This window comes from Pan troglodytes, chromosome 8 (assembly GCF_028858775.2).
Source record: "Pan troglodytes isolate AG18354 chromosome 8, NHGRI_mPanTro3-v2.0_pri, whole genome shotgun sequence".
Lineage (NCBI taxonomy): Eukaryota > Metazoa > Chordata > Mammalia > Primates > Hominidae > Pan > Pan troglodytes.
The window spans coordinates 91,337,907-91,362,258 of NC_072406.2; the positions used below are offsets into that span (position 1 = coordinate 91,337,907).

General features: G+C 54.9%; 1 protein-coding gene across 8 annotated transcripts in view; it reads left to right on the forward strand.

The window, feature by feature from the left end:
* The window catches only part of ZMIZ1 (zinc finger MIZ-type containing 1), a 248,043-nt gene that overhangs the window by 56,492 nt on the left and 167,199 nt on the right, over nt 1–24,352 (forward strand). For 7 of the 8 annotated variants that reach the window (XM_016918729.3, XM_016918724.4, XM_016918730.4 and 4 more), the window contains exon 3: nt 14,279–14,374. The gene's annotated coding sequence lies outside the window, so the exon portion shown is untranslated. Of the gene's footprint in view, nt 1–10,855; nt 10,974–14,278; nt 14,375–24,352 lie in introns of all 8 variants that reach the window. The other variant, XM_016918726.4, reaches the window with a different exon arrangement.

Consider the following 24,352-nt stretch of genomic DNA (forward strand, 5'->3'; position numbering starts at 1 on the left):
TCATGGATGGTGTGTGCTCACTCTGGTAGGAGTGTGAGGTTGTAAAGAGTTTCCTGGGTGTTACTTACTGAGGGCGCTTCTCCCTCCCACTGATGTTTGCCCCACTGGCTCTTTTTGAGCTCTGGAGTTTGTCTCTTTCTGGTTCATGAGCCACACACCCAGGCCACACATTGGGGCAGAGGACAGCCTTGGCCGTGCCTGTGTTCCTAGGTCTGAAGCCTCAGCGACCTTGCAGCAAGTAATAGACACTGGGTGGGGCCACAAGCGTGACATCTTTATTGGAATAAAAACAAAACCACAGCCTCTCTCTCGTGTTGGGAGGAGTGGTCTTTAGAAATCATTTTACCCACCCCACTCATGGCACAGATGAGGAAACTGAGGCCCAGAGATAGGAGGGCATGCCCCAAGGTAGCCAACATGGCGCTTCAGGCTATCAGCTGAGTGCAGGGCCACACTAAACTGTGTAGGCTACGTGGGGTGCAGAGGCTGGCAGGGGCAGGGACCAGCAGCAGCGATAGGAGCCTTCTATCTGCAGAAAGGCAGGACTGACCCTGAAGGGCCAAGGAAGCTCTGGGGACCTGTGGAGAGCCACCCAGAACTGGGACTGAGAGCTGCACGGGAACCCGCAGACCTGGCTCCGTGGAGCCGCATTTGTGTTCTGCCTCCTGCTGTGAGAGGTTCACCACCACAAGCAAGGGCTTATCCTGTCATCCATTTACCCAGAGAGCCCCAGTGAGGCCGGGATTTGTAGGCCCAGTGGTCAGGGCTAGGGGCAACGCCTCAGAGTCAGGGCCTAGTGTGAGGCTTATAAGGGGCAAGGGAGTGAAGAAATAAAGTGGACTCAGGAAACCAGGGGCTGCCCTTTCCCTCATCAGCCCCCTCTGCCAAGGCTTAGCAGAGTGTCCAGCAGGCTCAACCATCTGGGAGGCTGCTGACCACAGGCAGCATGGCATTACCTAGGGCCAGAGTCTAGGGGCTCTGAAGGCCTCAGGGGTCAGGGAGAGCTTCCTGGAGGAGGTGAGTGCCAGCTGAGCCCCAAAGAATGACCAGACTGTGAACCAAACTGAAAGCATTCCACGCAAAGGGAACAGCTGGGCCAAGACCCTGTGGCAGCCACACTGGGGCAGATAACGGGGGCTTTGTGGAGGCTAGGACTGCTCAGGGAAAGAAATGAGGCTGGAGGTGCCCCCGGGGGGTTGGAGACGGCAGAAGGAAAGAAGGTTATATTTTGCTTTTAACTTGCTAAATGCCCCTGAGTAGATCGCTGCCCCACTTTTGTGCCTCAGTTTCCCTTTTATCTCCTCTGAGCTTCAGGCACCTGGGGAGCCACAGCAGGGAAGTGCCTCAGTGGAAGAGTCTGCTTCTGGAGGCTTTGAGCTGGTGCTGGGGATATGAGCTGAGGGAAGTATGGGCTTCCCCAGCACCTCGGGGGCAGTTGGCCCAGAAGGCTGCTGCTGGACCCAAGGCTTCTCCCCAGTGGAGGAGAGCTGACCTAAGATTTCTGGGGTTTGCCAGGCTGGACCAACCTGGGAGGATGAGGGATTAGGTCCCTGGGGCAGCCCCCACTACAGACTAAGGATCTGGGTCCCAGGATAAAATGAGAGATGCGCCTCCCTTCTCTTTGCTGTGACCAACTCCCTCTTTCCTCCTTCTGCCTCCTTCCCTCCTGCTGGGGACAGGGAGGGGACAATATTTATTCCTTCCCAAGGCTGCAGCTGGCTAATACCCTGATGCAGAGGAAATGCCATGCCAGTGCCAGGCATGCTGCCGGCGCTCTGGGTGCCTGGTGCCCTCTCCAGGTATGGCTCCTCCCCGTAGCCCTGGGCTCGGCCGGTCTGTGTTTGCAGAGCCTCCACTGACCTGCAGCGGCCTCTCTCTCATGCCTCTCCTATCAGCAGAGCGCCAGCCATGGGCTCCTTGGACTACAAGTCCCCGGGATTGCGCAAATCCCCCCAGCAGTTTGCACAGCAGCCAGCTCAGGCCCCGTCAGATGGCCCAGGTTCCTGCTCGGGAAGTCCATTCTTTTCTGGAATAATAAAGCAGCCACCCCACAGCAGGGGGTGGCAAGCTTCTCTTATCCTCACAACCCCTGACTCATGTCACCCTCATAATATCAAGTGGGCTGGGGCGGGGTGGGGAGGTGGGTGGCGTTTTCCAGAGGGGGAACTGGAGTCAGAGAAGAGAAGGCATGAGACTTGACCAGGGTCACACGGCCCAGCCAGGACTCCAACCAGGCCCCTGCTCAGCCTTTTTAGACCGAGCCAGTGTTTCCTGTTCAGGGCCATGCGGGAGGTGAGTCAGGAGCAGGCCCTTTGCAGGAGCTGCTGGGGGCCAGCAGGAGAGGCCACCAGTCTCTGTCTTCCCTCTTTGGCTCCAGCTGCTTTAATTGGCTGGGGCTGCCAGTGGCGCTGACATTTACCTGGTGGGAAGGAGGGCCTCCTCCCTCTTGAATTGAGATGCTAAAAATAACAGGGCCCAGCTTCCCAGGGCCACTGCTCAGCCAGCGCCTGCCTGCCCCTTCAGCGACCTTTTTCCTGGGTGCTGGAAGCTAATTGCTTTGCAAGCATGCAGTTCCTTGTACTGAGAACTTCCTAGGGATTGGGACAGGAGGCATTGCATGCTCAGCTTCTGAGTCTAAAGAGGGGTCTCTGCAAGACCTCCCTCCCCTCCAGGCAGCAGGGTGATGGTCTCCTGCCTCAGGTCTCCCTCCCCCTTTTCTCCCTGGGTGCAGTACCCGTCCAGGTTGACTACTCCACCCCTGGGTGCTTGGGTACCTTCTTTGAGCTGCCAGAGTTTCCCCTGCTCTAAGAGAGGGGGCTCTGCCCTCCTTGGAGTTTTCTAGTACTCACCTCTCCCTGCACCATACTCGACCCAGACATATGCAGTGTGGCCCTCTGCCCTCATGCTGTTGTTCATTTTGTCATACCAGCAACCAAGAGGAGCCCAGGCTTCGGAGCTGGACAAGTTTAAATCCAGCTGTGTGACCATAGCACATTTCCAAGCCTCTCTTTTCTCATCTCGGAAATGGGCATAAATCTGACCTTTGCAGTGTTGTTGCAGAATGAATCGCAGTGGGCAAAACATGCCTGATCAAGAGTGGAGCCCCTGGGGCCAGGAGGAGGCGTGTGTACATCATGGGGCGTTCCTTTCTCTTGCTGTGTAAATAGACCCTGGAACTCAAATAAATTAGATTGATTGGACCAGAAGGGGAAGGTCTTGAAGACCCAGGCTAAGGATTAGGGACTCAGTCTCCCTGAAAACAGGGTATGCTTGCCAATCCCCAGGGCACCTCCAGAGTGGCCTGTGTGTTTGTCCAGTTCTTGCCCTGGGTCAGTGTGACTATAATCATTTTGACATTGGCCAGCATCTCCCGGGCTTTGGGATCATTCCAGTGGAAAAAGAAGTGGTTTTCAGTGCTCTATGCTTGGCAGGTGTGAGAGCCTGGGCGTGCTTAACCCGTCCACACCTCAATTTCCTCATCTGAAAATGGGGATGATAATACTTCCTTCCCCGTTAAGTATTGTAAGGATTAGATTAGCAACATATGCACAGTACTTAGAAAGTCTGGTGCAGGGTAACACTTGGTATGTGTTAGCTGGTACTCATAGTAGTAAGAATAGTCTAGCAGTTGGGAGTAATAACAGCAGCCACCTGCCGTTTGTTTAATCATTTTTATCAGATGCTGTGCCGGATGCTAAGCACTTTAAGTACATTATTTAATGTCGCTCTCCCCCACCTCCCAGCAACCATACACAAGGTACTGTTATAAGCTCTGAGTTCCAGATGAGGAAACTGAGACACAGAGAGTAGTTGAACTGAAAACCAGAGTTCAGCATCAGCCCCACTAGGGTGGCCGTCCAGATTGCCTGGGACCGTCCTGGTTTTAGCATGGAAAATTCTGTGTCCCAGAAACCTGTCACTTGTGGGCAAACCAGGATGGTTGACCACCCAAGGCCTGCCTGAGTCCACTGGCCCCACTCTGAAGCCCACAGGATCCTCTTCTTTGCGCCGGGGCTTGCTGGTGCAGTCGCTCGGCCCCTTCCCACACCTCATAGGCCCCTCCCCCAGCCAGATTGTGCCTGCCCATCCCCCAGGGCCTGGCTCCAGTCTCCTCTCTGGCTTCCTCTCTTCCCTCCCCTCTGCCAGCAGGAGGGGCATGACTCATGCCTGGTGGGCTCTTTGCTCAAGGCTGTGACTGCAGTTGTCTGGTGGACTCTGAGCTGCCCCTCACCAGGCCTCAGTCTCCCTATTTGCACTGAGGGCTTTAGTGGCTTTGCTCCCAGCTTTCTGGAGACGTTCAGGAAACCTCTTCCTTGAAAGAGGGAGGGCAGAGCGAGCCCCTGCCCCCAGCCCTGGCCTGAGCAGTTGGGAGGGATCGCACTGGCCCTTCCGGTGCATTGATGGAGTGCACTGCTGACAAAGGAGAAAGGTCAGCAGGGGGACAGAGCGGAGTTGGTGGTGGCCTGCTGGCCTGCAGTGCCCTCCCACAAGTCAGGGCTTCCTGGGGGAGGGGAGCAGTGCTCCCTGGGCTCTGGGTCAATTCATATTGATGCAGGCAGCTGCTGGTTCAGCAAAGCTGGGCATCCAAGCCCCCAGAGGGCTGCGGGGAGATGCCTGGGTCATCCTTGACACCTCACTTTCCCTGACCCCCACATCCAACAGTTGATTAGGCCCCCTTAACCACCTCTGGATCTGTGACCCTCTCAGCATCCCACCCCTGCTGGGGACCATCTTCCTGCTTCTGAATCCCTGAGCCCTTTCCAGCCCTCCCTGGCTTCCCCCATCACCTTGCATAAAGTCAGAATTTTGAGGCTGACATTAACGCCCTTACTGAGCTCAGAAAGGCTGCCCAGAGCTGCCCAGGCCTTCCCTAATATCAGCCTGCTTGTGCCCTCCACCCTCCAACCCCAAGGTCATGTGAAAGGTCTGGGGACACCCTGAGTGCCAGGCCCAGCGCTGTCCAGTCAACACTCCAACCCTACCCAGTATACAGGGCTGAGCCTGCAGCAGAGCTGCAGCCGGGTGCCAAATGGATGCAGTGCCCCTGCCGTGCCCTTCTCAGACTCCCCCTTGAGCTGCTGCCATGCGGTTGCCCAGTGGATCTCATGCCTCAGCTCCCAGAGGGCAGGAGTTATCTGTCTCCCCAGCACACATGCAGACCAAGGTCCGACGATGGCAGGAAAGCGCCATGGTTGGTGCATAGGCGCTGGGGTCATAATATGAGGGTCTGATTCCGGCTCCATCACTGACTAACCGTGTGACCTTGGGCAGTCACTTAACCTCTCGGTGCTTCAATGACATCATTTCTGAAATGTGGGTAATAATATTCTGTCCTTCACAGGATAGTGGGATTCAATAAAGTGACACTTATGAAGTGTTTGCAGGGTCCCAGAACATTTTAAGGATCAGTAAAGTGAGCTCCCATCAGTCATCATCAGGCAGGTATCTATGAAATGAGCACCGTCTTCCAAATGGGGCCCTCCCAGTTCTTTGAAGGGTCCTTGCATTTTTGCCCGGATTGTTCCCTCTTTGTCTTCCTCCTGCTCTAGCATCCCGCTGCACCCCCGCCTGACATCTCCTGAGACTCCAGGAAGCCAGCCTGCCCTAGCCTTGCATTCTTGCCTAATCCACCCCATTGCCATGGAATGCCTTCAGGCTATGGCCAGGAGTTCTTCCCATGTCCCCCACAGCTCTGCACAGGTGCGTGGACCACAGTGGATGCCTAATAAGAATTTGTTGGGTTGAACCGATATTCACCAAGCAAAGTCACCTCCAAGAACAATGCAGCAATGACCAGCCAGGCCTCTGGGCCCATCCACAGCCCATTGAGGACATTTCTGAGACCCATCCTGAGCTACTCTGTGCAGGAGAACAGCACGTGCCCACTCTGGCCTCTTCGGTGGCGGGGGATTGGGGATAGGTGGGGGTGGCACTGGGGCTCAGCAGCCACACTGGAAGGTTTTTCAGGGGGTTTATCTCCCTCTTCTCTGAGCTGTCGTGCCTGTTTTGTTTGCCTCGGTCCCTTCCCCACCCCCACAGTTCTCTGTTAAATTGTGTTATTATATTTAAACAAATCAATTCCATTGCAGAGTTTTTCCTGTCCTAATGATGAGTTTGCAGCACAAATGCCATTGATTTCTCACAGCCCTGAAAACCAGTTGATGAATAGCACCAGGCTTGTCTTTGGAGAGGCACTTAGAGCAGCTCTGCATGGCCCCCTCTGCTTCTCCCCTGTGCTGTCCCCCTCATTCAGGACCCCACCTCCACCCCACACTCTGCTGCCCCCTGAGTTGGGGCTGAAGTCATGTGATAAAGGGAGACCCTCTGTGCTGGCCGGGGCTGGAATGTCATCGCAAGGGCCCGGCCCCTGTTCTGGTGGAACAATCATAGTGGAGGTTTGTATTGATTTTGGCCAAAGGCAGGAGCACAACTTACAGAGCAGAGAAGTGGTGCGGTGTGATCTTTGTCTTCCCTTACAAGTTCAGAGCGCGTTCCTGAGAGTGATGGCAGATAGCAGCTCAGACACCATTTCTAGACCTTGCCAGGGCTGCTGAAAGACCTTTGAGCACTGCTGTTTTAAAGGGAGGCTCTGGAGGTTTGAGAGCTGTCTGCGCTGGGGAGTGTAAAACTTCCCTTTGTGAAATCCTTCAGAACCTGCAGTGTTCAAAGTCACGGTTAAACCACCACCCTGGGCTTTGACTTTCAGATCACTGCCACGTGCACGGGCTTCTCTGAGCTTTCTAATGACCCCGGGGCTTGGGTGGGCAGGTAATATTGTTCCCCTTTAGAGGCCGGCAGACTGAGTCAGGGTAGTCACTGGAGAGAGGGAAGGGCTGCTTGTCCACTCCAAGTCCTGAGTGCAGCAGTGGCTCCCATGTCTCCTCCTACAAGGGTAATACATGGCAGGGGAGCTACTCTGATCACCAGCCTTTTCGGCCGGGCTTTCTGTCTGTCTGAGCCCAGGTCCTCGTGCAGGTGTCTCCACTCAGCTGCTGCCTGCAGCATACCACACAAGCCTGTGTATTGGGCTGGAGTGAGGCAGCAGGGAGCAGCGAGGACTGTGGCATTCTGGAGAGTGCCTGCCCCACCTAAATTCCTAAAAGTTTGGACAACCCATGCCCGTAAAAGTATACTACATGGGATGAGACTGGGGGCCAAATTTGCTGCCTCTCCCCTATTCTAATTCAAGCCTTTGTTTTGGAGGCTAGAATGTGTGGCCCAGAATTGGAAATGGCTCTTCAAGGTCACAGCACAAAGCAGTGGTGAGCTGGGGTTTGGGTCTGGGAGAAGGCGATGAGGCCCCACAGCTAGTGTTCTCTCCCCTCCCTCAGGCTTGGCGAGGCAGTGGGGTGGGGGCAGGGCCAGGGACTATGTTCTAGGGAAGACTGGCCCCTCACCCCTGAGTTCAGGGGTAGCTCAGCAGGCCCCACTTCCCTTTTTTCTCCCTTCCTCCTTCCCTCCCATGCAGACAGACCTCCTGTCCCTGTAATCAGGTTAGCCTCCTGCTCCGATGAGCTGGACCAGCTGCCTCTTAATGACCTGTCGACCTGGCCCCCTTGCTGGCTCTGGGGTGGGGGAGGGGAAGCTAAGAAAAGAACTGTCGGTGGAAAGAGGCTGTCCACTCCCTTGATTCAGACCTTTCCACAGCTTCTAGGATCAAGTCCAAACCCTTAGAATAGCATCCAAGACCCTGCTTGCTTCTCCAGCACCCACCCCCTAGTACACTCTTTTCCTGCAGTCACATGATGCTGTTTCCTACCTCCCTGCCTTTTCACATGCAGGTCCTTTGGCTACTTCCCACCTTCTCAGAAAACTCCTGTGCATCCTTCAAAACCCAATTTGTGCCTCTTCCTCAGGACTGCTTCCTCTGGGTTCCTGCCTCTGTACTCTCACAGCATTGGGTGCTCTGCTGGTCTGGAACTTATTTCCACTGTGTTGGCCTCCATTATTCCTGGATCTGGTTTCTCCGGAGTTCCGGGAGGAAAGGAAGAATATTCCCTTCCCTCTGCACCTCAGGGGTACAGCACAGAGAAGTGCTCAGTGAAAGTATAGGGCCAGCAAAGAAAAGAGAAGTAGGGACCAGGGAAGAGAAAGAGACAGACAAGAGTATAAAAACAGCTGCTCCCAGCCCCTCATACTGCCCTAGCCTGCTTCCTGCCAGGGAGGCCATTCCTAGCGACGCATGCCTGGCCTGAAATAGACACATGGGGGCCTTGGTAGTGCATTTTCATAGCTCAACACTAAGCACCCCCCTCCCCCTTATTCCTTGGGCACTGAAGCTCCCTCTCCTCCCAGGGCCTTGCCTCTGCAGCCAAGACCCCTCCTCCAGCAGTGCCCAGACCTCGCCCCTCTGTTTCTGTTAACTTTGTTTTATAAATAAATCATATAAATAGGCTCCTCTGATTCCTCGGAGCATGCAGTGTTTAAGGACTGGGGCATTGCCGCAGGCATAATTGTACTACCGAATCCATCAGCTGCCTAATTACCATTCATTTTGCATTTATTTCTGCTAATTAAAAAGAGAGAAACTCCTAACAACTTTTACGTAAATACTATATTTGTTCTATGTAAAGATGGGATGCTAATTTGCTGGTGATTAGCTGATTATCGGATTTTATAGCTGTCACACAGGATGGCCCTCTCTCCCATTTGTACCCCGGACACCACTTGAGGCCCCTGATCAGATATGGGAGGAAGGGGTCAAGGGAGGCCCACCTGGGGGGTTCGAGGGCCTGTCTGAAGCCCGGGGTCACCAGGAGCACCAGATGCCACTGGGGCTCAGGGCGGGGTAGGGGGAAGGTGCTGCAGTCTGATTGGTGGAGCTGGGAGGAACCTGTGGCTCACTCACCGCTTCTGTATAGATGGAGAAACTGAGGCCCAGAGAGGCCTAGCACTTCCCAGCAAAACAGTGACCAGGGACAGAGTCAGACTGCTATTCTAGACTGGACTCCAGTGCCCATCCCACTGTTGTATGCTGTTGTCAGGAGGAATTTGCAGGGAGGTGGCTTTATCTGCTGCTGGAGAACTATGAGGACCAGACTCCAACTCATGCAGAGGAAAGGAACACTTAGCCCATGGCCCAAACTGAACCCTCTGTGTACCCTTCTGAAAACCTCCACCTCCTTCTACTTCCCTGGGCAGCCCTGGGCTTTGCCCCACGGCACCCTGACCGCACTTAGCTAGGCTTTCTCCCAACCTGGATCGAGACTTCCCCAGGACTGGCCTTGCACCCTGTGGGCTATCCGGACACATGTGAGGGTGTCAAATTTTAACACTATGTATGTATGTTCATGTAACTAAGGAAAAAAATATAATTAATACATCAAACCCATGATTTCACAGATCATAGTGCTTTTGATGAGGCTAAGTAAAAAAAAAGTAATTGGTTTAAAGTGATATAAATAATTAAATAGTTTTTTTTTTGAGATGGAGTTTCGCTCTTGTTGCCCAGACTGGTGCTATCTTGGCTCACTGCAACCTCTGCCTCCCGGGTTCAAGTGATTCTCCTGTCTCAGCCTCCCGAGTAGCTGGGATTACAGGCATGCGCCACCACACCCAGCTAATTTTGTATTTTTAATAGAGAAGTGGTTTCACCAGGTTGGTCAGGCTGGTCTTGAACTCCTGACCTCAGGTGATCTGCCTGCCTCGGCCTCCAAAGTGCTAGGATTACAGGCATGATCCACTGCACCTGGTCGATACATTTTTAAGTACATAAAGAATTAAGATGGAATATGGACACGGCTTACAGTACCTAATAAGGTGGGTTATTTGATAACTTGAGGAGGGTCTGAGAAGACCAGGTCAGGAGGCCAGGCAGTTGAGGTCAGGGTCAGCAGTGACCTGGGGCAAGGTGGGCCAGGTCTGCAGCCACCACTGCCCCATCCCATGACTGGGCAGATGGTGCCCTCAGATTGTGCCCTTCTCTCCCCAGCCCTGCAGTTGGTCAGAATTAGCCCACAAGAGAGCAGTCATTTGTCCTCCTAAAGGTAGTTTCACTGGGACTCTGTTGGGGGAGGCCAGGAGGTTGGACATTACCCCATTTCCCACCAAGCCACCAGTTGTGAGTGTGTCACTTCACGTGGACATGCGGTGCACCTGTTTCCCCTGGCACTGATAGGTGAGACACTGACTGGCCCCTGCTCTCTTTCTTCCTGGCCAATCTGAAAATGCCCAGTTCTCGAGTTAAAGGGATAACAGCTTTGACGAGGCCAGGTGTTGTCTGGGTGGCCAGAGAGCTAAGGGTCAGGGTCAGCGTGGCCCATTGGCCCATTGGAGATCCCCAAGGCTTTGGGGTCCAAGGGCCAGGGTTCCGGGCCTGGCTGCTGCTTCCCGAAGCTTCAGTCTCCTCCTCTATAAGATGGGGACAGTTGTGCTGAAAGGGTTCTGAGAGTCATGTGCAAAGTGTCCCTCAAAGGAAGACTCAGTACAGCCGGCAGTGAGCCCAGTTCCAGGGGCCCCCTCGGCCACCCACCCACCCGCCGCCGCTGTGTCTGTGCCGCCAGAGATCTCCCTCTCATCAGCCCCTTTATCGCCCTGTACACAATCAGGGGAAGCTGGGAAGGCCGCTGGGGCTGAGGGCAGATGGAAAACAAAGAGAGAAAACAAAGGCACTGCTCCTAGGGGGCCAAAAGGCACCTGCCTCCTCCCCCAGGCCTGGCCTTGGCCACCCCAGTCCTCCAGGATCTGCCCCACCCCTCCAGAAGGATAGTCTCAGAACTCATGTAGGTCACCACTCTCAGGGGACCCTCAGGAAGTCACTCGTCTCCAGACCACCTTTTCTTATCTGTAAAATGAGAGAATTGGACAACAGGCCATGTGACTTTTGGCAAACCTTCCCCCTCTCCCCACCCTCCAGGGTCTCCTTGGGGCAGGCCCAGCTCGTCTCTAGGACCCCCCAGCCTGTCCCAGGAAGTCAAGACGGTGCCCACTTCTGTCTGTGGCGAGGACCCCAGCCCTGCCTTGGGCAGGGTGAGGTAAGCAGGAGGCCCCTGTTTCCTGCCGAGATCTTGGGGTGTGCTGGGTGCTCAGTGCATCTGTGTGGAATGAATGAATGATTTCATCAGAAGGGGGCCTACTCAGAGTCAGCCCTAGGTTGCTGCTGCTGTTGAAGCCTCTCAGGGAAGGAGACCCTTCTGGTCACTTGAGGGAGGTGGAGAGAAGTGGTGAAGGGCTGGCAATGGCATCCCTGCCAGGCTGTCTGGGTTCACATCTTGGTTGTGTGACCTTGGACTGGTTTCTTAACCTTCTGTTTCCTCATCTGTAAAAAATGGGTATAGTACTGACCTCATAGGTTGCGGTAAGATTAAGTGGATTAATTTACATAAAGTGCTTAGAACAGTACAGCTAAAGGTTAAATATCACTATCCATTTCATCACTCTTATTATGATTAGAGGGAGGCTTACAGGGAAGCACATGAAGATTAGGCATCCTGGCCTCTCCTGGGCACAGCCCTGGTGAAGGCTGGGAATTGCTGGGAGCTATAGAGTGTTCTAGGTGGGAGGGGCAGCAGTTTGCAAACAGGAACATTTCTATGTAAGTATTTCTGGTAAACTGTTAAACAGGGGCCTCATGAGAAAGGGGCATGGATTCCTAAGAATCTAGGAATTTGTTGTGATTTCTTTTCTGATCTAAATATATATTTGTAATTTTAAATAATTTTTAAAACAGGGCCTCCAAAATTGTATAAGCCTCAGGCCCTGCAGCCTGAGCCATTCCTGATTGTTTCTGTTATTGTGATTGTATTTCTGTGGCCCAGCCCTGTGCTGCCCACTTTGGTGGTCCTGACAGGATGGCCCAGCCTTGGGGTCCCAGGGACCTGTCTTCTCACCCTATGGACAGCGGTGTTATGTGCAGGCTGGCCTCTGAGCTGTAGTCTACACTTCACACCCCAGATGGAGGGAGCTCTGAGGGAGCAGACAAAGGAAAATGGGTACCTCAGGGAAGGTCTCTGAAGGAGTCTTCTCTGCATATGCAGGACACAGAGCCCTGTGCCCAGAGGCTTAGTGGCCAGCCCTGCTGCTCCTACTCACCCGGACTAGGTGTGGCAGGCCAGGCCCCTCTCCCTTCCCACTCCCCCTCGGTATGTGCCCTGGTGGACAGGCAGGGGCGGGTGGGGCCGTGGGAAGCAGGCTGCTGAGTTGGAACAGTCACCCCTACAGTGGTCGTTGAGTGGCTGGCTGTGCACCAAGCTTCAGGTTCCTGCCGGGTGCAGACCCAGAATGGTCCTTGCCCTCTGGGAGCTCTCCCGGTAACTGGGACCACAAGATTTGCACCTGGAAGGGCAAGGGGTGAGCAGGGGAAGGCTGTACTAGACCCATCTCTCTCCGAGAGGAGGCAGGAGAGCCCAGAGGTCGTGAGGGCTGGACCCTGGGGGAGGACCTCTGAGAGGACGGGCCCTCGGCTGGGGGGGTGCTCCCAGGGTGGGCGCTGTGGGCCCTGGCGCCTCTGCCAGCAGCAGGGCCTCTCGGCCCGGGCTCTGACAGGGACATTTATAACTCACAGCTGTGCGGTCCTGGGCCCAACTGACTGTGGTAAACCGATCTGGCTTCAGGAAGTCCCGTCCCGAGGCCACTCCCCATCCCGACCCCCACACTCTCCTTCACCTCCTGACACCCACATCCTGTTCTCAGCGGGAGGGGCAGGCGGCGGGCACTGGGCCAGGGGCCCAGCCAGGGTCTCCAACCTGTGGGCAGAGTGGGAAAGGACAGAGAGCAGCAGTGAGGCCCCAGTGCTGCGGGGTGCCCACCATTGCCAGCCTCCTCTCAAAGCACACACAGGGAGGCAGAGGCCCAGAGGCAGTGCGAGGCCCCCAGGAGCCCACAGGGTCAGAGCGCCAAGAGCATAGGTTGTAGGGCTCAGGGGAACGTTCTGCGCCTCCAGATCTACCTAGAGAGGGGATTCACCTTCTGGCCTCTGTGGACCCACTCCAGCCAAAAGGAGCCTGACGGGAGGGGCAGAGAGAACCAGAGGCCTCAGAGAATGCTGGGAAAGACGCCATTTTGGGCCCTGGGCCTTGGGCTGGCCCTCCTTTGGGACACCCCGTCCCCAAGATGCTTCGTGCCCATCCCACCTAGATCCTCCCAGCCTAGTTCAAGTGTGGGGCCAAAAATGGTCTTGCCCAGTGCTAGAAAGAGAGACAGTACTAAAGGCTGCAGCACACCATGCCTCTGACCCCTTACATCCCTTGGCCTGATACAATGACCAGTTCTTGGGCCCCATCAGCCAGCCCGCCCCTCCTCCATGCCTCTCCCTCTTCTTCTGCACAACGTAAGGGTTGATAGACAGTAGGGAGTTTGCCAAAGCTTGGCCCAGGTAAATCTGGTAGTCTACAGCAAGATTCTAGAATTAGATAGTACCCAACAGGACATATATTTTTGTTTTACTAGTTACAATTTATTAAAGAGTATCAGAAATATATAACTAGCCTATCAAATCAATTATTTCAAGGGCATGATTGCTTTGGACAAGGCCAGATTTATTGGAGCTTAAAAAAAAAGTGAGTGGAAGGTGAACATTAAATTAAGTCATCACACAGGTAGATCTCAGCTCAGACCAAGAATCCTAAAGAGCGTGGAGGAAGAGCTGAAGTTTGGGGAGCACAATCTAACTCATCACCAGGACTCTTTTCTGCTTTAAACTCTGCATCTGGGCCTCCTCTCCCAGTTACAAGCAAAACAGCCAGCCCTGAACCTTGTAGGAGGGGCAAGGGAGTGAGCTGGTTTTCCCGAGGTGCGTACACACATAAAATGGCTCCAAGTGTTGGTCAGGGATCTGGTGAGCAATTCATAATGAGGAAAGAATTCAGGCAGGGGTCACAGAGTGGCTTTGGAAGTGGCTGCCGGCCGGCCGTGTGAGATAATTCCCCGAAGCCAGGCACGGCACAGAGAGGAGGCCACAGCAAGGGCTTTGTACACCCGGCTAAAAATACCCCCGACAGCTTCTCCCTGTCACCCTGCCTGGGGGCCGTACAGGAAAGTGATGCTGTTCTGCTTTTCCTACTAAGAAGAGAAAGACAACACAAAGTCCCCAGTCCCGGAAGAAACAAAACTTATATTTATATATTTTTCAAAATCCACTAGGAGGAATTGGCTTGCTGGTTGGAGTGCGGCTGGGCGGGGAAGACACAGCCAGCTCTGATAAATCAGGCATCCCGGGGTGTGCTTAAGTGACCCAAGAGGCCGCTGAGATTAGCTTGGCGGCAGGGACAGAGGTGGGAGGGGAGTGGACGGCACACCGGCCTGCTCTCACACACGTCTCATCTCTCCCCTGTGTACCCAGGAGGAAGAGGAGGAGGCCCGTTGGCGTCGGACCAATGCTGCAAGGGGTGTGAGGAGAGGAGCCGCTGTTTTTCACTGAGCTGCCATACCCCGAAAGGTAACACCAGCCCCCGATGCCCAGGCCATACCATCACCTTTGCCTAAGCCTGGGCAGGGGCAAGCCCTAGCAGCCCAGAAGTGCTGTGGCTGGACCAGAGCTGAGGGTTTTCAGCTGCTTCTCACAGCCTTTCCTGGGCCTGGCTGCAGGGCCTCTCTATAACTCCTTGTGTGGTGCTCATACTGCCAGAAAAGGCTTCTGGGTGTCAGTTTGTCTGTCTCCAAAATGGGGCACTGGGCTCAGGTCCTGTACTTACATCAGTTCTCAAGGATTCTGTGAGTCAGTTGTGTCTGATTTGGTTGAGCCATCTTAGCAGCCTGGCTCAGTTGGAACTCTAGGGCTGTAGCCAGGGGTCCCAGCCTTTGTGGATGCTGGATTCTAAGGCTACGAGGTCCACAGTGCCATGTGGGGCTTGAGAAGAGAGGATTTTCCAAAGCAGACCTGGCTGGAGATGTGCTTCACTGGGGATGTGGCTGTGGTCTCCTTTGTGGCAGCATTCAAAATTCCAAAGTTCTCCCTGTCAGCTCTGGGCAAGAATTATTATCTGCATTTTCAGACCACGAGAACAAGGCACAGGGAAGTTAATGGTGCCTGCCAGGGATCACACAGCTAGCTCTGGCCACGCCACAGCAGCTTGGCTTCATCCTATTTGCCATACCAGCTTCTATGCTTTTACTTCAACCGTACTGCACTCATCCTCTCAAGAGAAGTTCTGCTTCTGAGGCCAAGCAACCACTAGTCTGTATTGTGTGCCTGTGAGACCCATCCATCCATCCATCCATCATCCAGCCACTTACCTGTCCATCTCTCCATCCATCCCTCTTTCTTTTAGTCCTTCCACACTCATCCACCCATTCATCCCTCCACCACCTATCCGTCCTTCCATCCAACTACTTACCCACCCATTCCCCCCATCCACCCATCTATTTACTCTTTAATTCACTCATCAAATATTCATGGACTCTCACACCAGGCCAGGCCCGCATTAAGGGCTGGGGTTTTTGTTTTTGTTTTTGTTTTTTTGAGGCAGGGTCTCATTCTGTCACCCAGGTTGGAGTGCAGTGACACGAACATGATTCACTGCAGCCTCGACCTCCCAGACTGAAGCGATTCTCCCACCTCAGCCTCCCGTGTAGCTGGGACTACAGGCATGCACCGCCACGCCCAGCTGATTTTTAAATTTTTGTGGAGATGGGGTCTCACTTCGTTGTCCGGGGGTGGGTTTTGAAGACAGAGCCAATTTAGCCCTGCCCTGAGAGGGTGTGGTGTGCAATGGAGTACGACTCAGATCCCAGAGCCAGACTGAGTTCCATAAGGCAGTGCTCAAAGCCTGTGTGGTGACCATGATGACACAGGGGACGAGGGAGAGGGGACGTGGCTGATTCTGCAGGCAGACATTCGGGGAGGAGGAGGCGGCATTGCTCATGCATTCATTCCCCAGGTGTTGACCGAAAAAGTCTGTCAGGAACTCTTTAAGTTCAGAGATATAGCAGGGAATAAAGCAGACAAAACTCCCTGCCCTTACGGCGCTTGTACTCTCATGAGGAGGCATGGATGATAAATACCTAAAAAGTGAATAGGTCAGGTGACGCTAAGTTTTAAGAAGACAAATTTAGCCAGGTAGGAGCACAGAGTCTACAGTGTAAAGTACTCTTTCACTAGTCAAGGAAAGCTTTTTTTTTGAGACAGAGTCTCACTCTGTCACTGTAACCTCGACCTCCCCAGCTGAAGTGATTCTCCCACCTCAGCCCCCTGAGTAGCTGGGACTACAGGCACACACCATCATGCCTGGCTAATTAGTGTACTTTTAGTAGAGATGGGGTTTTCCCATGTTGCCCAGGCTGGTCTCGAACTCCTGGACTTAAGTGATCCACCTGCCTCAGCCTCCCAAAGTTCTGGGATTACAGGTGTGAGCCACTCTGCCTGACCCAAGAAAGGCTTCTGTTAAGTTGGCCATTTAAGATACCTGAATGCAGCCAGGGAGTCTGCAGGGATGTACTTGACCTGTTCAAAGAAATGCAAATAATCCAGTGTGGCTGGGAGGATGTCAGGATAGGGGGCGAAGTCAGAGAGATCATGGAGGACCCACTCCTGTAGGCGGACAAGCGTGGAGCAGAGAGATAGCTGGGAAGCTGTTGCCCACATCCAGGTAGAGGTGATGGGAACAGGGACGAAGGGGTAGTGGAGGAAGAGGTGGGAAGCCATCAAAGGCTGAATATATTTCAGAGACCCAGCAGGCAGGCTCGCTAGTGGATTAGAGGTGGAGGATTTAAAAAGACGGAGACAGTCAGGGAAGGCCCTTGGGTTTGGGACAGGAGCCAGTGGTAGAAGGGAGGTGGTTATTTGCTCAGCCAGGGACAATGGCCGGGGAGGGCTGCGTGAAGCTGAGGAGTTCTGTTTCAGACACATTGAGTTTGAGATGCCTTTGAGACGTTCAAGTGGAAAGATTGAGGGGGCAGCTGGAAATATGAGTCTGGAAGGCAGAGAGAGGTCCCAGACTAGAGATATAAATTTGGGAGTTGTCGTGGATTGATGGTGTTGCAAGTCGTGAGGCAGATGAGATCACTCGAGAGTGTGTGGCGCTTGAGAGGGTCAGGAGCCTGAGTGTGAGTCACGGGGCACCCAGCCGTTTAGGGGAGTGAGTGGGTAAGGGGTCTGCAGAGGAGCTGGAGAAGGTGCAGCCAGGGAGGGGAACAGAAAGCAGGCTCTGAGTGGACAAGCAAGACTCTGCTGGGCAGTGCATGGAAAGGACTCTGTATGCTGCAGTGGGAACAGCCTACACAAAGGCTCAGAGGCCTCAATAAACCAGCCATATTTGGAGAGGGCTAATGGAGAGAGAGGAGAGACCACACCACCTTCCTGCCCACACTTGGCCACACAGGGGCTAGGGGCTGTGGGCAAGCGCATGCCTGGGCCCTCCCCATCACCCTGGCCGGCACTCCCTGACCCTGGCCGAGCATCTTGCCCTGATGTCTGTCCACTTTCGCACTTTCTTCAGCTAGCACTATGGACCTCCCTCCTGCTTTCTGGGGCTCCTCCCCCTTGTCCAAAAACGCAGGGCTCCAGGTGGCAGGTCACATGCTGCCCATGGGGAAGAGGCACCGAGCAGCTCCCTATTGAGCACCTGAGCATGGTGTGGATCCTTTATCCTAAAAGACGTGAACCTTCCCAGGCCGCGATTGAGTGTCAGAGCACCTGCTCCCAGTTAGGGGAGCTCTCTGCCTTTGGTGGGCAATCATATACGTGCGTGTCAGTGTTGTGTCACTTCATTCTTTCTCCATCTCTGTCTCTCTCTTTCTCAGCCTCTACTGCAAACATCAGCAGTGCCCCCTCCAGGCCAGGCCCCGGGCTGGGTAGGATCCCGAGGAACAAGTGAGCTCCTGACCTTCCAGGAGCTCCCCACCGCTCCATCTCTCCCTTGGCTCCTGAATTACCTTTTTGGCGCTCAGGAGCCTGAGCCTGACTTAGAATTCCAGCTTTGCCACCCACCAGTAGTATGTCTTGGGGCGCTGCAGCTGCCCTGTACTGCAGTTCACAGGAGAGGGCACCCCGAGACTCTGGAAACAGACCCAGGAGCTTCTGAGCTATCCCTCTGCTCTGGCTGAGGTTTGACCCTGGGCCCACTCACCCCTCTCTCCATAGCAGAGTTGTGGGTCTTGTCAGATGCTCTTCCCCTTCAGCGTGCAGCTCTAGTCCCACCTTCTCCAGAAAGCCTCCCTTGACCACTCTGAGGTCAACCAGTGTTTCCTAAGCACCTGTGTTGTGCCAAATGCAGGGCTCGAGTCAGGGTGTGCAGAGATGACAGTGGAGGGTTTCTGCGCTGAGAACTGGCAGTCCAGATGGGGTGGTGGGGGGACAGGTAAAGAACCCACACCTTCCATCATAACAGTGAGCACTGCAGGTGCCCAGCAGAGAGAACGGCCTTGACTTGGTCAGGAACGGCTGCACACAGTATAGCTGCCCTGAACAAGGCCAGAGGCCGGGCAGGTGTGCAAGGTGTGATAGGGGCTGGGGGGTGGGGGTGGAGAGAAGAGTGTGTCCAGGCAAAGGAGACTCGGGAGCACAGTCCAGCCCGTCTGCAGAGTGAGTGCAGTCTGACATGGCCAGGACGTGAGAGGAGGCTCAGGAGACTTTTCCAGGCTGAGAATTGAATGGAGCCAGGCAGGGACTTGTGGACCTCCTCTCCCTCGGGAAAGTCAGGGGGAGATGCCCCTCCAACTCTGCATCGGGGACTAGGGCAGCAGCAGCAGCTGCTCTGATGATGCATGGCTCTGTGGCAGAGCGGTGGCAGGAGGCTTCGGGTAATCTCATTAGTGTGCCCGGCGGAGGGGACGAGTAATCCTGTGCCTTTAGACTCACTTTTCTTTAAGCCTGTCCCTATCCATTCTCTCCCTAAATCCTTGTACTGCTTTGGTGACGTCAGGCGGGACTGGACTGGACTTACCTCCATTGAACTGATGGGTAAAACAGGGTTAGAGAGGAAAATTCTTGCATGATGCCATAGCTCACAAGGGGCAGGAACTGCATCCGTCTGACTCCAGAACCCATGCTCTTATAATCCTCTACTATCTCCCAGACTGTCTTAGACTATCCAGGCTTATAGACTGCCTGTCCACTGGCCCCATTTTGCAGGTGAGGAAACCGAGGCCCAGAGAAGGTAAGACACTTGCCTAGGGCCACGCAGCAAGTCAAGGACAGCACTGGCACCAGAAGCTCACCTGGCCTGTTTGTGTCCCCACCCCACCCCACAAGCAGGCACAGGGATCCCCCTGGTCCCTGCCCATTTCTGCCTGGAGCACCCACTGTGCTTGGTCTTCCTGCAGTCTTTGGCACCGGCTCCGGTGGAAGGCACCAAGTTCCTCATCAGGAGGCTCCATTGTGCCTATTGTTTAAATATAGATTACTAATGAAATGCCTTTTCATTGCCTTCCCAGTGAATAGTTTCCGTGTAAAGTTAATTTGCAGTGTTATGTAAATTCTGTTTAACTTCAATCAAGTTTCTAATTATGTTTTTACCGCAGTAATTCCCATTTGATTTGTCATCTCCTGTTAGGTATTCAATGTTCGGTGGGCGGGCTTGCTTTCCGTCTGCCTCTCAGTTTTCCAAGGCCCTGACCTCCTCTCTGCTGTGTGTCTGTCTCCGTGGCTCCTGGCTTCTTCATCCCCTTCGGCTTCTTGGTGGCTCATTTCCCACCTCCTCGCCATCCCTCCATCTATCTCCTGCCCTCCACCTTCCTTCTTTCTTCCTCTTGCCCAGCTGCACCTTCTTCCCCTTCTGTTTTCTTCTTCTCTGTCTCCCCTCCTCCCTCCTTCCTGCCCTCTTTCCCCCTCCCCCTCTGTCTGTGTCTTCCTTCTCTGTATCTTCTTTCTGTAGCTTCCTTTCTTCTCTCTATTCCACTCATGGCCTTGCCTCTCACTCTTCCTCCCTTTCTGTGTCTTTCTCCACTGACAAGACTCTCTCCTGCCTCCTCTGCTCACATTTCCATCCCAGTGCTCTTCCTCTCCTGAGGTCTTCTCTCCCTCCTCCTCCACAGTAGAGCCTTTCCCGAAGCTGCATTCCGGAGTGCCTGCGCGACAGAGCCTGCGAGGTGTGCTGGGCTGGGGGCTGGGGCCACCAGAGGAGCCCTGTGCAGCCCTGAGTTGTTGGGGTGGGGGATTGGTGAAGAACACAGAGTCTAGGGTTGGGGTCTCCGGGTTCAAATCCCACCCCACCCCTTGTTAACTGTGTGACCTTCCGGTTAGTTCACATTGATTTCTGTGCTGCATCCATAAAATGGGGTGATAATTTTACCTGCCTCCACAGTAAAGCCCTTCCCGAGGCTTCATTCTGCAGCCCTGAGACAGTGGGGTGGGGGATTGGTGAAGAACACAGAGTCATGGAGTTATTGTAAGAAGTCAGTGAGATAACCTATGTGAAGGGCTTTAGCGGAGGGAGGGGCTTGGCCAGAATTAGCCTTTTTACTTTCTTAAGAGACAAGGTCTTGCTTTGTCACCCAGGGTGGAGTGCAGTGGCTCACTGCAGCCTTGACCTCCCAGGCTCAACTGACCCTCCCACCTCAGCCTTCTGAATACCTGGGACTATAGGTGCATTCCAGCATGCCTGGCTAATTTTTAAAATTTTTATTAGAGACAAGGTCTCACTATGTTGCCCAGGCTGGTCTCAAACTCCTGGGCTTAAGCAGTCCTCCCATCCCAGCCTCTCAATGTGCTGGGATTATAGATGTGAGCTGCCACACCCAGCCCAGGAATTAGCTTTTATTTGGGAACTCTTGGCCATGCCTTTCATTTTTTGCAGCCTTCCTGAGATGCATCTGCAGTGAGTTTCTGGAGTCCTGGGGGTCAGGACTGAGGCCAGGGAAGGGTGGGAGCGGGCTGCAGACCCCCATAGAGCTGGCATTTCCCGCTCCCCACTCTCCACCCCTCAGCCTTCCTCCCCTAGAGCAGGGTCTCAGCTTTGCCTGTCAAGAGATGTGGCCTCCTTCTGTCTTAGTGGGCCCATCTCAGGCTGTGAGGACAAGCCTGCCACCCTAGGGTAGTAGCGGAGACACAGATCCCCAATGCTGGAAAAGTGCTCAAGACTCTGGCCCACAGGCCTTTCCCAAGCAACAGACCAAAGGCAGAGCCGCTCCTGCTGAGTTGGACTAGACACCCCCTTCTTCTACCCTCCCTCACCCCCTAGATGCCCCAAAGGCTATAATATACCATGGACTCTAGCTACAAAACCACTGGTCCAGGTGCAGCATGTTGGCAGCTCTGCCATTTATGACAGGGACTTCTCTCTGAGCCTTGGCTCCCCTCCTGTGTGGCCCCAACGTTGGGCTTTGGGATTCTCCCTGGGTTTGGGGATTGTCCCTGTAGTCAGGGAACGGCTGGGCGGCCACAGTTTCCCAGCAGACATCTGCCCTCTGGGTGGGGAGGGCGGAAGGAAAACACCAGACACAGGCAGGGCTGGGGCTGGGCGGGTGCTCTGCCCCCTCCCTCTGCTCCCGCTTCCTCCCCGACTCTGCTGGGCTTCCCACCCAGCAAGCCCCTGGCACATCCAGGAAGCAGAAAACAAGTGCTTGGGGAGGGCATTCTTCTGGGTGAAGAAGGGCAGCCAGTCACTTGTCCTTCAGAGACACAGAAGCCTGGGCCACATGACTACCTGACCCACAAGTGGCTGTGCGTGTGTGTAGTGTACGTGTGTGTGTGTGTGTGTGTGTATCCCTGTCCCTGGTCAAGGAAACCTTAGCCATCACGTGGCTGGTTTCTCTCGCTATTTGTCCAAGTAAGCAGTTCAGGCCAGCTGCAGCCAGGAGGCCGTGACACAGAGCCAGGGAGAAGGGCCACATTGGTGTGGGTGGTGGCAGCGAGGATCGCCATGGGCATCAGGGAGCCCCGAGCTGGGTCCTAGAGCTCTTGGGCCTCAGAATCTGGTATGGGGAGGCCTGGGCTGGGGAATGGCCTTGCTCTGATCCTCTGCCCTCCCTGGACGACTGACCTCCCTGCCCCAACCCATCTGTCAAGAAAAGGCACAGAGCTTGATAACAGAGAACCCTCTCAGCCCTAAATGGAGAGGGTGGGCACCTTCTGACCAGGGGGAGCCGAGAAAGACAGAGTCCTCACCAGAGAAAGGGGCACACATGGGCACAACCACTGTGTGTATGGCCCCTGGAGTGTGCTTTAGAGCCCTGGCCTCCGTGGCAGGAGTGTGGAAGCCAGGCCTCCCGTGTGCATCCATCAGGCCACTGAATTATTAGCACCTACTGTGTGCCAGGACCTGGGCTAGGCAGGGATAGAGGTTGTCAGAACACAGACCTTCTGGAAACTTCGTCAAACCCTCGCCTCTGTGACATATTTTCTTCCCATTGGATGGGCAGCATCACCTTTCATTGCAAAACCCCTGTGATCTTGTCATGAGCTGGCCATTTCCCACCCCACTGCCATTCCAGGAGGATGCAACCCCTACATTGTTGCAGGGCTCAGGAAGAGCAGTGAGAGGCACCGCCGAGCCTCTCATGGACCAAGCAGGTGTTTCTAGCCAGGGAGAGTGTCCCCTTCCTCTAGGGAGGTGTGAGCCAGACCCTGGGCTTCCAGAGCAAATGTGTGCATGTGGGCAGAACACAGAGGCCCTGGGCTCGGACACCTGGGGGCCTTCTCCTAGCCCACATGGGGAGCAGAGCACCAGGGGAAGTGGCAGCTGCAGAGTGGGGCCTCCCCAGGCCTTCATCGAGGTTTGTCAGCCTGCATACTGTGTCTTGCATAGATGACACCATCTCTGGGGGCCTGGAGGAGGAGGGCTGTGGTGGCTTTTTGGGGCCATGCTTCTGAGAGCCCACCTGCGTTCATGTGTCTGTTTGTCCCCCTCCTCCCTGCTTCTTCCCTCTTTCCTTCCTTTGACAAACATTTCCTGGCAGCCAAGTCTGTATGGGGCCCACGCTCCACAAAAGATACATCCCTCACCCTGCATGATCACGGCCGAACTGGAATCCAGCAACATTCCAGGGTGGGCCCAGGGCCAGGCCCAGGTAAGGCCTAGGAGAGAGCTGGCTCTTGGCTAGGGGGCAGGGCATGGCTGACCCCACAGGCTCCCCTGGGTTCTGAGGAAGCTTAGGCGTACTTCCCCAGGATAGGCCAACGGCAGAGCCCACCAGGTGCCTGAGACAAGGGGGTGTAGAGGGCCAGCATCAAGGCCAGACAGAGCATCATCAGACCTTGTCTCTGTTGTGATGAGAACTAGGGTATTCAATCTGGAAGAGTCCCACAGGCTCGTGTGCTCAGGCTGTTCTAGGAAACGCCTGTCCAGAAAAGGGGTGGAGCTGGGTGGCCAGGGCTGAGGGTGACGCAGATCCGCCATCATGCCACCTACAACTGAATGTGGATTCTGGGCCGGGGTTTTTATAAAGCTGCTGGGTCAGCATCCCAGAATGCTGCCTAGGCCTGTATGTCCCCAGCCTCAGCTTGCGTATCTCTGGGGTCATGAGGCTTACTACTGCCATCTTGTAGCTCCTCCTGGGACATGGGGTCCTGGCCTCCCACCAGGCTGACGCTGACTTCTGTCTTCCACCCTGCTTGTCTTAGGGCCACAGACTTTAGGCCCTTGGCAGTTTCTGATTGAGTCCCTCCTGGGCTTTCCTCCCTGCAGGCAGAGCATCAAGCTGGGTCTGTACATGGCCCCGCCAGGGCCTGTTTGATTGGGGTAATCTGGACAAGTCATCAGTGGCCTGCGCTGGCAGCCAGGGTGTGGCTAAAGTCAGTTCCTGCCTAAGCTGGGCTGACCCACCTTCTCACCACTCAGGAGCTCCCGGAGCCAGGAGGGACTGCTGTGAGTTTGCCTTCATGAGGAGGCCCTTGGGCTGCCTTTGGTACAGGCAGGAGACCTGGATCCCTGCTCTGTCCCTGTCTCTGTCCCTGTCCCTGGGGTAATCTCGAGCAAGGCTGGGCCCCAGGCAGGCCCACACCCCCTCCCATCTGTGTTCATCCCCAGCACTAAGCCAAGAGGCTTTTGTCCCTGGTGGGCCGTCGGCCAGCTGGAAGAGTCCTCCTTGCTCTCTGGCCTATTTGCTTTCTGAGTCCCTCTGCCCTGGGAGAGCATGAATGGGCAGGAGAGGGGACTGGAGAGGGCTGAGGGCCTCTGTTCAGATCTCTGCCCTCACTGGGTCGGGCTGCCAACCTCTGCACTCCCACCATACCCCCAACCTGTGGACAGGTGAGCCTCCAGTTCCTGAGGCCACAGGGAATGGGCTGGATTCACCTGGAGGCCATGGGTAGCCTTGCAGCCCCTGGGCCAAGCTCCCCTCCCACCCAGACTCCTCCAGACACTTCAAGCGTTCAGGCATGCCAAGTCAGGGTGGGGTGAAGGGGTCTTTCTCTAGGCGCTGTGCCTGTGGTTGACATCACGTTGTCCTCATGTGGGGCTGCGTGGCCCCGTGGGGTGGCACGCCTTCTGCAAGAGCTCGACCTCCAGGAAGTTCTGCATTCGAAGGCTGAACTTGGCCT